The 12063-nt window shown below is 51.4% G+C and overlaps 1 long non-coding RNA gene across 2 annotated transcripts; it reads left to right on the top strand.

Annotated features, from left to right (window-relative positions):
- The first annotated feature begins 667 nt into the window (after positions 1-667).
- Positions 668-11497, top strand: LOC119236407 (uncharacterized). 2 transcript variants are annotated; one of them, XR_008550212.1, is made up of 3 exons: positions 668-863; positions 5384-5484; positions 11361-11497. It is a non-coding gene; the product is annotated as an uncharacterized LOC119236407 (long non-coding RNA). The 2 variants fall into 2 exon arrangements; XR_005123052.2 differs by lacking the exon at positions 11361-11497 and adding an exon at positions 5591-5674.
- The last annotated feature ends 566 nt before the right edge of the window (positions 11498-12063 follow it).

Genomic DNA, 12063 nt, shown 5'->3' with positions numbered 1-12063 from the left:
TCTTCCCCTCTACTGGGGTCCGCCTTCGTGCAAGCCACTTGTTCCATCCCCAGGGCTAAGTAGACAATTTCCTGACAGGGAAGGGGGGCAAAGGAGCAGGGCCTTTGGGGTGGGTTTCAAAGAGCCTCTGCCTTTATTGCCGCCTGTCCTCTCCCCTTCCCCTTCTCATCCTGGAGAGCCCATCTCCCCCCAGGCAGGGGAAATTATACCAGGTTCTAATGGGGCTGGAGGGGAGAGCGGCCCCTCTATTCACCGGCGGCTGAGCGGCCTCTCGAGCAGCCATTGTGCCCCCAGCCGCCTCCGCCTGGATTGCGGTCAGGTGGTCCAGCGCGACCCCTCCCCTTGGTCGGCACAGGAATGGGCTCCAGCGACGGGCGGCCCACGGAGCTCTCCGTCCACCCTCTCGAGGCGCTTTTGTTGAATAAAATAGCACCCGCACCCGGCCACTTTAGACCAAGGCCAGGCACTTGAATGTGAAAACGGGGCCCAGCCACGGGGAGTGCGGGGACAATGGCCACCCTCAATTAGCTCACTGAGGTGCCCCAAATGGACTTGGGGAGGGGCGCAACCATAGCCCATTCATGCATATTTATCACAATCTGCTGCACAGACGCTTGCATTGTTGTCATGGCAGCGCTGGGGGTGGGGGCAGAGGGGAGAGGGCTAAGGGGCTCCCTGGGCCTTGCAGGGGTTGTGGCTCAGGGATGCTCTGGCTAGACCCAGCATATTGGAAAGCTCCCCCCCACTCCACGTCCCCCTGCCATTATCTGCCATTATCTGAGACTCATGAGCCAGCCTAAGCAGGGAACCCCGGACTATGAAGAAAGGCACCTTCACATGTGCTGGGCACACCCACTTGACAGGTAGGGAAGCCAAGGCCCAAAGCAGAGTTAGCATTTTCCTTATGTCACTGTGCACCTAGGATGGAAGGGGTCATATTAATAAAGGCATGTACTATATGCCAAGTAAAAAGCTGGTCTGTGCTAAGTGTTCTCTGTTGTCCTATCTATGTGCTCCCATAAATCTGTACTGTCTCCACACAAGAAAAACCACAACTGAGCATAGGGTGGCTACTTTTTCCAAGATCAAGCAGTTGGTGTGAGTAGCAGGGCTGAGACCCTCGCTAAGGTGGTCGCTCTCCACGACCGGGACCTGGCCACAGGTTAAGGAAGTTGGATGGGGGCTATTTCTTGGTCATTAGTGGCTGGGGCCAGGCACTACTTGGTGCCAAGTTCAGGCCACTTCATTTGGCATATAGCAGTGCCAGGGAGAGCTCCATTTACAGACATGGAGGCTGAGGTCTGGAGAAGCGCAGCGCCCTGCAGCAGGCCACACTTGGCTGGCTAACAAGTCACAGGGCCAGCACCATGGGTGGTGGTCCCAGTTTGCCCTCGGGCACTTCCTTTCTTCCTTTCTGGACTGCTAGAAAAAGAAAGCAAACTTGGCTTCCAGATTCTGCTGAGCTGTGGACTTAGTACCCTGCCCCCATGAGAGCCTTGTGCAGGAGGGGGCTGAGCTGGGGCTTCCCTCACAAAGCTCTCAAATGCCATCTGAGATTCCAGCGGGGGTGGCTGCCCCATGTGACTGCTGGGCAGAGCTTCGAAGTTCTCCTCTCTCTGTGGAGCCCAGCTCTTCTAAGGAGCTCACAACATCTGTGGGAATGCAAGCAGATAGAGAAGGGGGCAAAGCTGCCTCCCCATCAGGCATGGCCGCAGTGGCAGGGGCTGTTCCTCCCAGTGGGTGTGGGTTCTGTTGCAGTGTGTTGTTCTAGCAAACTAACTGAGCTTACTGTGCTCCTCCCCCATCACCCCCCACACACACACTCTTGCCTCCACGCCTTTGCTCTTGCTCTTTCTCCTGGTTTGGATTACAAGTTGAGTTGCCAGGAATTAAGGTGAGTGGAGTCTGATTCCATTGGTCTGGGTTGAGTTCTGTTCCTTTCAATTGGTTTGGTAGGGGTTGCACCCGCTGGGTTGATTTGAGGCATGTGTTCATGAGACGAGTTCAGTTCCACGGCATTGAGTTAAGCTGAACTTGAGTTAAGGTAAGTTGAGCTGCATGTAGTGAAAATGAAGAGGAGATGATGACAAGCCTCAAGCTAATAACAACCTCCATGGAACCTCCAACTCTGAAAAACTAGGATTCCAAGGATCAAGAATCTCCCAGGGGCCTCCCTGGTGGCGCAAGTGGTTAAGTCTCAGCACTAGGAAGCTATCTGTAGCCACTGCAGCACAAGTTCAATCCCCAGCCAGGGAGCTACACACATGGCACAGCAGGTCCTCTCCTGTCTCGCCCACTGATCCCTCAGCAGTGTATTTCAGTCAATCTGCCTGTTCTGCTCCCCACTCTCTCTCTGGTGAATCATCTCACCCCCTGTACCTCTTACCTGCACCCCACCTCTTGTATGCATAAATGAAATAAATCTTAAAAAAAAAAAAATCTCCCAAAGCAGAGAAGTTGCCCTTTCCATTCTGTCCTTCTTTTACTGTTGGACATGACTCCTCCTTGGGCTGGAAAGTGGACAAGAGCTTCTGGAAAAATTTCCTTATTTTTATCAGCAGCTCTCTTCAAGGTTGGAGGAGCATATGATGACGACATCTGGTAGAAATCAACATAAATTCTAAAACCCCTGACTCTCAGGAGTATATATTCAAAGGAGCTGAGGCTCTTCTGGCAATAGAAAAATAGATTCAGATGGTCTGATCCTCCCCCATCTCCTATCATCCCCAAGGCCAGGATCCCACCACCACTTCCCTGAAGAGACCAGCAGCCTCTGTTCAGGTGCCAGAGACAGGACACCCCACCTTAAGGGACGGCAGTGTCATCTAGGAGTAAAGAAGTCTGAGTCAGATTTGCAGAGCAGCACCTTGGCTTATCTGCATGGTAACCTGGGCACATAACTTTCCCTTTGGGGGTCTTTGTGAGGAGTGAGTTTTGTGGCGATGAATAAGACAAGATGTGTAAAGCACATAAGGCCCACCATCTGTGAGCACTTCATCAAAGGTAGTTTCTACCATCGCTGATCCTGTTACCACTGACTACGCCTGCTATTGTGACAGTACTGGTCAGTGGGTAGCAGCCTGTTTGTCAGAAAATTCTTCTTCACTCTTGAGCCTCTGGCTCTAGCCCATGTGGAGCCCCATCCCCTCACCTCTTCCCTTCCTTACACAGCCCCTGCCCGCAGGGCCAGCACCCAAACAGCTGACACCCCCTGCTCAGGAGCTGGTGCTAGTCCTGTCTTAGACACTGCTTTGGGGAGCGGGGGAGGCTTGGACACAGCCTTCCTCTTCTCTGGTCTCAGTTTCACAACTCTACAGTGGAGAGTCGAGCCCAATCATCTTAGAGATGAACTCTGGCTAGACCCCCTGGCCACATACCTGAGCCCAGTGCCCCTCTCTCCAGTCTATGGGGAGAAATCTCTGCAATGGCCCCCGCCTCTTCTGGTCAGTCCTGAGGATCTTCTCTGATGAGAATTTGCATCAATATTCTGAATTCTCCACATGTTTGATTCCCAGGAAAAGGCATCAGACCAAGCAAGCACCTCTACCCCCACAGAAACTGCACTCAGCACCACTGTTGACCCACAGGAGTGGGTGTCTGGCAGCTGAGAGGCACCCGCAGGGCCACCAAGCACATCAAAGGCAAAATGCAGGCCTCAAATCCCAGTCTCCTAACTTGCAGTCCAACCCTCCCTCTTCCATCCATAGAATACACAAAAATTGATCACTGACTATGTACCAAATACTGCTAGGCACCGGAATTCAAGGTGAGAGGAACGTGGCCTATGTTATTAAGGAGTTTCAAGAAAGTTCCTGGAGAGAGATTCATTCATTCATTCATTCATTCATTCACCCAATAAACACACAAGCAGCTACACAAAAGTCATAAGACCAGCTCGGACCCAAAGCCCAGCTCCCTGGCCTCCCACCGCTGGCCGCTGTGTGCGGGTGAGGTGGTGGTTCTCTAGGCCACCCACCGCCGCCCCGAGGGACTGGCAGGCATGAGCTCATGTCTGAGAAGCCCTGCGGCTCTCAGAGCAGGCTGGGAACACAAGGCCTCCTTGTGATGCAGGAGAGATGCCTCTCGGGGCGGCGGCCCTGAAGCCCTGGGCACTGTGGAGCTGTCAGCAGACACTCCCTGGCCCAGGGTGCCAGGCTTTGATATGGCATTAATGCGCTAATATCTTAATCTGGCCACCACCCGCCAGCTGCCTGGCCACACAGTGGGGCCCTGGGGACAGGGTTTCCAAATTACATTATTGAATGTTTACCTAGTGAGCTGTCCAAAGAGTGTTTAACACCAGCTGAGGGGAGCGCATGTGCACGGAGAGCCCCGCACCCACGGCCCTCATACATACCACACACCCTCACACACTGCCTGCCCCAACTCAGGCACGTGCATTCACAGAGGCCGACATGCAGCAGGTCTGTGAAAAACACATGTGTGTGTACACACGCCCCCCACAGAGACCCCACCATGCACGCACACACATTCCTTGCGCACTCACACCGCCCTCCAGTGCCGCCACCCAGGACGCCTGCTTTTCCTCACCTTGCACAGCCTCCCTGCACAGGCTCTGTAGGCTGAGCCTGGGACTGGTGGTGGTGGGATGTTAAGCCTGAGTGTGCCCTGGAAATTTGCTGCTGTCAGCCCTCCCCAGGCCCCCTGGCCCCATTTCTGAGTTCAGACACCCCAGTCCTTGTGGATGGTGCTATTAATATGGTCACAGGCAGAGCCCCAGCCAGGTATTCAACCCTCAGAGGAAAGCAGGGTGGGTTTCACACCTGGTCCAGCCCTGCTGTGGGCCCCCCCCACACACACCACCCCTCAGCCCCCATTCTTTCTCGCCCCTGCTAAGCAGACTCCCCTCTTCGAAGGCTTTCCAAATGCTGTTTCCTCCACCTGGAACAGCCTCCAATCTTATATCCTCCAGTCCAAATGGTTCTCTTCAAAGTGAGCTCTCCTCCCCTCTTCTAGAAGTTCTCCCCACTCCAGTCAGCAGAGGGGGGCCACTCTCCCTCAGGGATGCCCTCATTGGGCCCTGACGTAAGGGCAGGCACTGCTATGACATGAGGATGGTAACAAGGCTGCCCCCCACAGGGTCACGCTAAGGAATGAGCATTAATCCCAGGACGGCATACGGTCGTCGCTGGATGACAGTCGGCATTGCGCACACATACTAGTAGCAGGTGGTGCAGCAATGGTGCAGCCATAGGACTGTGATTGCTGATGCCTGTGTCCACCTCTGCCCTCCCTACACGTTCAGTTCCAAGAGGCAGATCTGACATCCCTCCAGCCCTTGTGGGAACCAATGCTAGTTGAATGACTAAGAAATCTACTTCTCATCTCTGCCTTTTTATAACCAGAGAATGATTTTTCCCAGAAACACCCAATTGAGAGGCAAATCGAAAAAACTCACTGAACTGAGTGGAGGTGCCTATATCCACCTAATCCTCATTCTGCCACAACACTCTGTGCACTCAGGTAAGTCCGCCCCTCTTTCTGGGATTTCCTTCCCTCATTTGTCAAATAAAGAATTTGGTAGCCAAGTTTCCAGGTTCCTTTAGGTCTGAAGTTTGGGAATTTTAAGTCCCAGGCATGACCAGGCCACGAGGGCAACAGTCCAGTTGGGAAATAGGACAAGCCAGCAGAAGTGGTCAGCCCTGGCAGGACCATCTGGAAAAGACTATAGAGGTAAGATAGGAGCAAAGGCCTGAGGAGGAAGAGCACCTGGTATACCACAGGAGCCAGCCGGGCGTGGTGGGGGTGGGGCATAATGGCACCAGTGACATTACAGAGGTTAATATGGGCTGGGTCAGGCAAAAACTTCTAAACCATGGCCAGAAATGTGCATTTTATTTAAGTACAATGGAGACTTTTTAAGCTGAAGAGTGATTTGATTTATGTTTTAAAAAATCCCTCCAGCAGCTATAAGGAGAATGGATTGTAGGGGGAGTAATAAAGGAACGGGGTGAGGGGTGTGGAACCTACTGGGAAGGCCATTAATCCATGAGGGTGGCAGCAGGGTAGGCAGAGAGGTGGACAAATTTAAAAGGCACTTAGGTAGCACTGATTCCACAGGCAGATGGATGGGTTTTGGGGGACAGCAAGAAGACGGGGGAGTTTAAGAGTACAACCAGATTTCTGCCTGTTAAAACTAGGTAGATGATGGTGCCACTTACTGAGCTGGGGAAGCCTGGGGAGGCTCGGGGTGCCCTGTTCAAGTGTGCATGGCACATGAGATTCACACACACACCCCATATCAAAAGATACTTAAGCAAGCCTCCTGCTAGAACTCTTAGTTGTTGCCTTTCCCACACAGGCCTGGGGTTCTCCAGCCTCCTTGCCGAATACTGATCTCAGGAAAGAATGAGATAGTGATCAGACTCCACTTTCTTCCAGGAAGATCCCCCCAGGACCTTTCCCCAGGGAGTCTGCATATAGCTTGGATTTAAGAACACAGAGTCTGGAGTCAGATACCTGGGTTCAAATCCCAGCCCTGCAAGTTCCTGACTGTGTGACCCCAGGCAAATTTTTTACCCTCTCTGTGCCTCTGCTTCCCTATAAAACATGGGATGATAGCAGCACCTCCTTCATAATGTTGATGTGAGAACTGACTAAGTGCAGTGCTTTGCTTCGGAAGTACTTAGAAAACCTGCACAGAGTAGCAGTCAAAAAGTGTTAGCAAGTGCTATCAGGTGCCACTAACCATTTGATCCTGCAGGCCACCTTCATTTGTTAGGAACCCAAGAGTCTCAGTGGTCAGAATACTGGCCTTAGCACATCTGGGCCCCGTCCCACCTCTTCCATTTAGTGTCTGCACGGCTTTGAGCAAGTTACCCTAAGGTGGTCTAAATGCTTTCTGACCACCCTCTTCCTGAGCTCGGGCCTGGACTCAGAGAGACCCAACATGGAAGCGTGCTGTGCCCGTAGGTTCCACACAGTACATGTAGGTGTGTCAGTTACTGGTCTGGACCTCAAATGCACAGGGGGTGAGGTACCAGCTCAGGGCTGGCCTGTAGGCTCCAGCCTGTCTCCCTCTGCTGAGTTCCCAGAGCCAGGACCTAGCTTGACTGTCCTTTGGGAACAGAACAGAGATGTTCAAGGCACTTTCTTTTTCTTCATGAGACCTTTATAGGATACAGTCACGCCCCATAATCTCTTTTGACTCACAGCTTTGGAGCAGGTCAGGGAGCTGCCTCTGCATCTGGGGATGAGACACTGAGGACAAGAGAGGTGTACAGTCCTGCAGAGTTCACAGCAGGGTGGACCTGGCTTCAGACACCCAGCCTGAAGCGCTTCCGCCACCACACATGCCTCCCACCAGCCCCTGTGGAGTTTTCTGTTACTCAAACTGGCTTCAGCTTGACTCTGCCCCACTGCTGCTTCCTCAATTTCTTTCATATCTTCTCCTCTACTTAAGAAACCCCTCAGAGACATTTCTGAGGCTGCAGAGCTGGAATTTCTGGGTCCGGATTCTCAGCCTCCTCCTCTATGTGTACCTATTGAATCACCAGCCTTTCCTGGAGCGTCTGCCTGGGTGATACCCACTCCCCAGTTTTCCACAATTGGCTTTCATTTCTCAGGAGGCTAGCAGGCTCCACACAGTTCTAGTTCAGTCTCCGAAGGGAGAGATGAAAGAGAAACAGAAAAAGAAATAAAATTCCCTCCCCTCCCCCAACCACACATTTTTATAACTCACAGCAAGCTCCTCTGATATAAGTGACTTAATGTTGACTGCTTTACAAGCACCTTAAGCCCTTAAAATGGATGGGAGGAGATGGGATGTGAAGGGATTTCTGAAGTAACTCACCGAAGCCCAAGAAGAGACTCAGCCCACACAGACTACCAGACGCAGCCTCCTGCTTTCTCTTCCCACCCAGCTCAGATCCTCTGGGCTCCAGAGGCAGGAACGGGGTGGGCAGAGTCTTAGCCTGGGAAACAGAAGACTCAGCCTCCAGACCCCAATCTGCCTTCTTTGGGTCTCAGTCTTTCCATATACGGGGACAGGGGGATGCTAGGTTGCTGGATTAGATGACCTTTAAAAGATTTGTATTACCAGACCTCTCTGGTGGTGCAAGGGGTTAAGATGCAGCACTATGGAGCTATCCTTAGCCACTGCAGCATGAGTTCGAGCCCCGGCCAGGGAGGTGACACACATGGCGAAGCAGATCTCTCCTGTCTCACCTGCAGCTCCCCTCAGCAGTGTATTTCAGTGGATCTGCCTGTTCTGCTCCCCACTCTGTCTCTGGTGAATCCTCTCACCCCTGCACCTCCGGCCTGTACCCCAGTTCTTGTATGTATAATAAATAACTCTTTAAAAAAAAAAAAAGATTTGTATTACTCTAGAGGACAGGGGTTAAGATATGGAATCTGCATAGCATGAAAATGAACAAAAATCCATGCTGGATACTGGACCAACTGTGAAACACCCAGAGAAAAATTGCTAGTAGCCCCTGGTCAGACTGGGGCCTTTCCTACAGGGAGGAAAGATGGCAAATCAGTTGTCACTCCCCTGCAAAGAAAAAATCTTCAATAGCTCTGCATTGCCCTTAGGAAGAAAAAGTGCAAACTCTTTACAACAACCCTCAAGTGCCTTTCCAGCCCCCTTAGCTGACATAGCCCACCTGAAGTGTTCAGTTTCATTGACAAGCATGCTCCCCTGTGTTCTTGCTCACATGTGCTCTTGGCCTAGATACTCCCCAGTTTCCTGTTTGGTCAGCATCCACCTGTGGGAAGCACCCGGCTCTACTGCTTAGCACTGATCTAGCTCCTTGACTGTGATCGGGTGTTTGCACATTTGCCTTCCCAGCCACCCCCAGCCTGTGCAGTGCCCTTGGAGATCAGAATGAAGATCTCCAAAGCCCAGTGTGTGGCCTGGAAGCGAGGGTGTGGGATGGCCCAACGCATGTTGACACAGGATAGAGGCAGAAGCATTAGCATTCCAGATAGGCTCGCCACACAGGGACAGTGCACCAGGGTGGTGGGAATAAGATTAAGATGAGGCCGGAGAAGGCCGTCCATTCCTGCCAGGTCCCCATTTTATAGATGTCTAAGCCAAATGGTCTTGTCCATCACCAAGCAGTGATGAAAGTTTGAGGACTGGGGTGCTAACTCCAAAGTCCATGTTCTTTCTCCTCCAATGCAAGAAAACTATGAAGCTGAGAATCGAAATCTTAGCGTTTTAGGAAGTTCTGGCAAAAGCACTCTCTCTTTAACCTGAGTAGACTCCTGTTGGCTGACAAGGAGGGAGAGAGATAGCCCCACTCCACAGATGGAGAGGTGGAGGACCAGGGCAATTAAGCATCTTGCCCCTGATCACACCGCACGCGGGGCAAAGGGCAGCATTTAAAGGAGGAGGAATGCTTTAAAATAATACTGGCATCTAAAAATAGTGTGTGGCTTGGCCTGCTGACTCAAAGGGGTCATGTTTTATGGCTGCCCCCATCTGCTTTTCTGGGACGGTGCAGCTCAGGCTGCTCTGGTTATAGTTTTTCCATGAGCTTGGCTCAAATTTCCCTGTCCCAGTGGTGAGCCCATGGGTCAGTGCCTAATTTTCCAACGTTTATCTTTCCCATTTACAATTTCCCCATGCAAAGGGCCAACTCCTATCCCTTGTGTTTCAGATGCCAGGTTTGGAATTAGGATTAACCAGGCATACAGCTGCCCCCGACTTCTCAGAAGGCCCTATGGCTATTTGTAAGGGCCTGACATGAGCTGTTCCCCATGCCCCCATCCCCCAGAGGCCCGCCAGCCCACCTCATTGGCTGTAGTGCTGGCAGGGCCTGGGCCTCATTTCCTACTTTTAGCCCTCCTCTGCAGGCCACCTCCACACTGAGCATCCATCCATGCTAAGGAGACAAACTTGCTCTCAGCACGTCCCTGCCCTCACAGTGCCCACACTCCAGAAGGAGACAGGTCAGCAGGCATGTGGGGGAGATGGCAGCTTGACCAGGACATGTGACCCCAGAGGAGAGGTAGGAATGTCTGCTCTGCATTTGGATTTGAGGATCTGGGGCCCAATGGAAAAGTCTGGATCACTGTATCCTGGTCTGTCTCAGCCTACTGTTTACCTAAACACTGGGTTTGGGTCCTGGATACACACTCTAGACCTGGGTTCCACCTAGGTCTGTTGGATCTGGTCACAGCTGTTTCCTGGGTGACTGTCTCACCTCCCCAGAGCCCATCACAGAGTCCACACGGAGTGAGAACAGGTATACCCCACAGACTGGAGTTGAATAGAAAACCTAGCTATGTCACTATCATCTTTAGGGGGAAAGGAAAAGGGTAGAATGAAAGTAAGGCCTGTAGTTCTGTAGGTTCAGCTCACCGTCCATAGAGGCTGTGGGCCTGGCAGATAAGAGGCTGGGTCCCCAGAAAGAGGGAGGTAGAAATGGAGCTGCTCTGGTTCCTTCTCACAAACCAGGCAATCAGGTAGGTCCCCCTCTCCTCCCTTCAGCTCCCCAGCGAGGCCAGGAGAGGGAGTGTCTGGGAAGAGCAGAAAAAGTCTCAAAAAGGAGGCCACTGAAGGATGGATTTGAAACTGGTCAGGATCTATGACCTGAGTTAGCATGTTCTATCAAAATCTTGAGGGAAACCCATTTTGAAGAATATCAAAGTATCTAAACCATCTTGTTTTCTTCTTGAGACACCCCAAAGCAACAGTGCAAGCCCGCATGCTCATACTGTGCTCACAGTCATTAATTCACCCATTTTCTGGTGAACACTATTGTTTCATTATACAGATAAGTAAAACAGAGGCTCAGTGACCAGCAGTCACTAGAGAACTAACAGAAATAAATACTGATCTCCCCAGAAGTCTCCTCTGCTTTCCCCCGGTTGGCCTGCAAGATCCACACAAGGCTGGACTTTGAACTTGCTGGTTTGAAAGAGAACCATGGCTGACTCAGAATTGTATCTGGTTTCCCCTGGCTCATCTGAATTTTGCCCTCCCACTCTGTGATCTCAGCCAGTCTCCAGTCTCGTGGCTTTAAATATTATCTATATGCTATTGATACCAATTCTAAATCCATAGCCATGAACGGCAGATGCCCTGAGCATCTAACTGGCATCTTTTTTTTTTTTTTTGGCTGTATTTTTTAAATTTTTTTTAATATTTTATTTTATATAATTCTTACATCATTTTTCATCTTTGTACAATGTATGCATTTTCATTTCAGTTATATTCCCCATACAATTGCATCCCCCCCACCTTATTTTGACTCTACTTCTTCCTCTCCCCGCCCCTCCCTAATCCCCACCACCCCCCACCCCGCGTAGTGTGTCTCTGGTTTATAGTTGCTTGTTGATTTTGATTATTACCTTGCATTGATTAGTCTTTTTCCTGGTCTCTTATTTAGGTTTTCTAAATTCCTGCTATGAGTGAGACCATCTGGCTAACTGGCATCTTCCACTTGACTAGCCAACTCTCTGACCTCCAAATCCTACTGCTCCCCTGTCTTCCTGCACCTCACCAAAGGATCCTGCATGCTCACCTGCATGCTCACCAAAGGATCATCTTTGATTTCGCTGTGCCTCATGCCCCTCCATCAGAGAGCTTCATTGCAGGTAAACACTGCTGCCGATAGTTCAGTCAAGCCTTTCTCCCCGAATTTCTGCTTCCCTTGTACTGCCTCCTCAAACAACATTCTCCATTCCATAGCCAAAGCCATCTTTACAAACACAGATCAGCTCAAGGCACACCTTGGCTCCCCACTGCACAACCTTTCTACAAGGGCCATTGAAGCCAGCACCTGCCCCCAACCTCATCAACTTGCCTGCCCCCCTTATCTTAGTCTAACTTTCTGCCCCCTCGCTCCTCTCCCCTGTATGAGGAGCCTGTATGGAATGCTTTCTCCGCTCCCCTCCCATATCAACACTCCTTGGTCATTCCACATAGGTTCACAGGACACCTACCCTCTTCCAGACCACTCTTTGGCAGATCTCCATCCTGGCCCTCAACCACACCAAGGCCATTCCAGGCCCAGGACCTTTGCAGCAACTGCCCTCTCTGCTTGGAATGTTCCTCCCCAGGAACACTACACAGTCAGCTCCTATCTCTCC

This window comes from Talpa occidentalis, unplaced genomic scaffold, assembly GCF_014898055.3.
Source record: "Talpa occidentalis isolate TD23 unplaced genomic scaffold, MPIMG_talOcc4v2.1 talOcc4.9, whole genome shotgun sequence".
NCBI classification, from domain to species: domain Eukaryota; kingdom Metazoa; phylum Chordata; class Mammalia; order Eulipotyphla; family Talpidae; genus Talpa; species Talpa occidentalis.
Note: the sequence above shows the minus strand (reverse complement) of the source record. Positions and strands in the feature narration are given on the sequence as shown.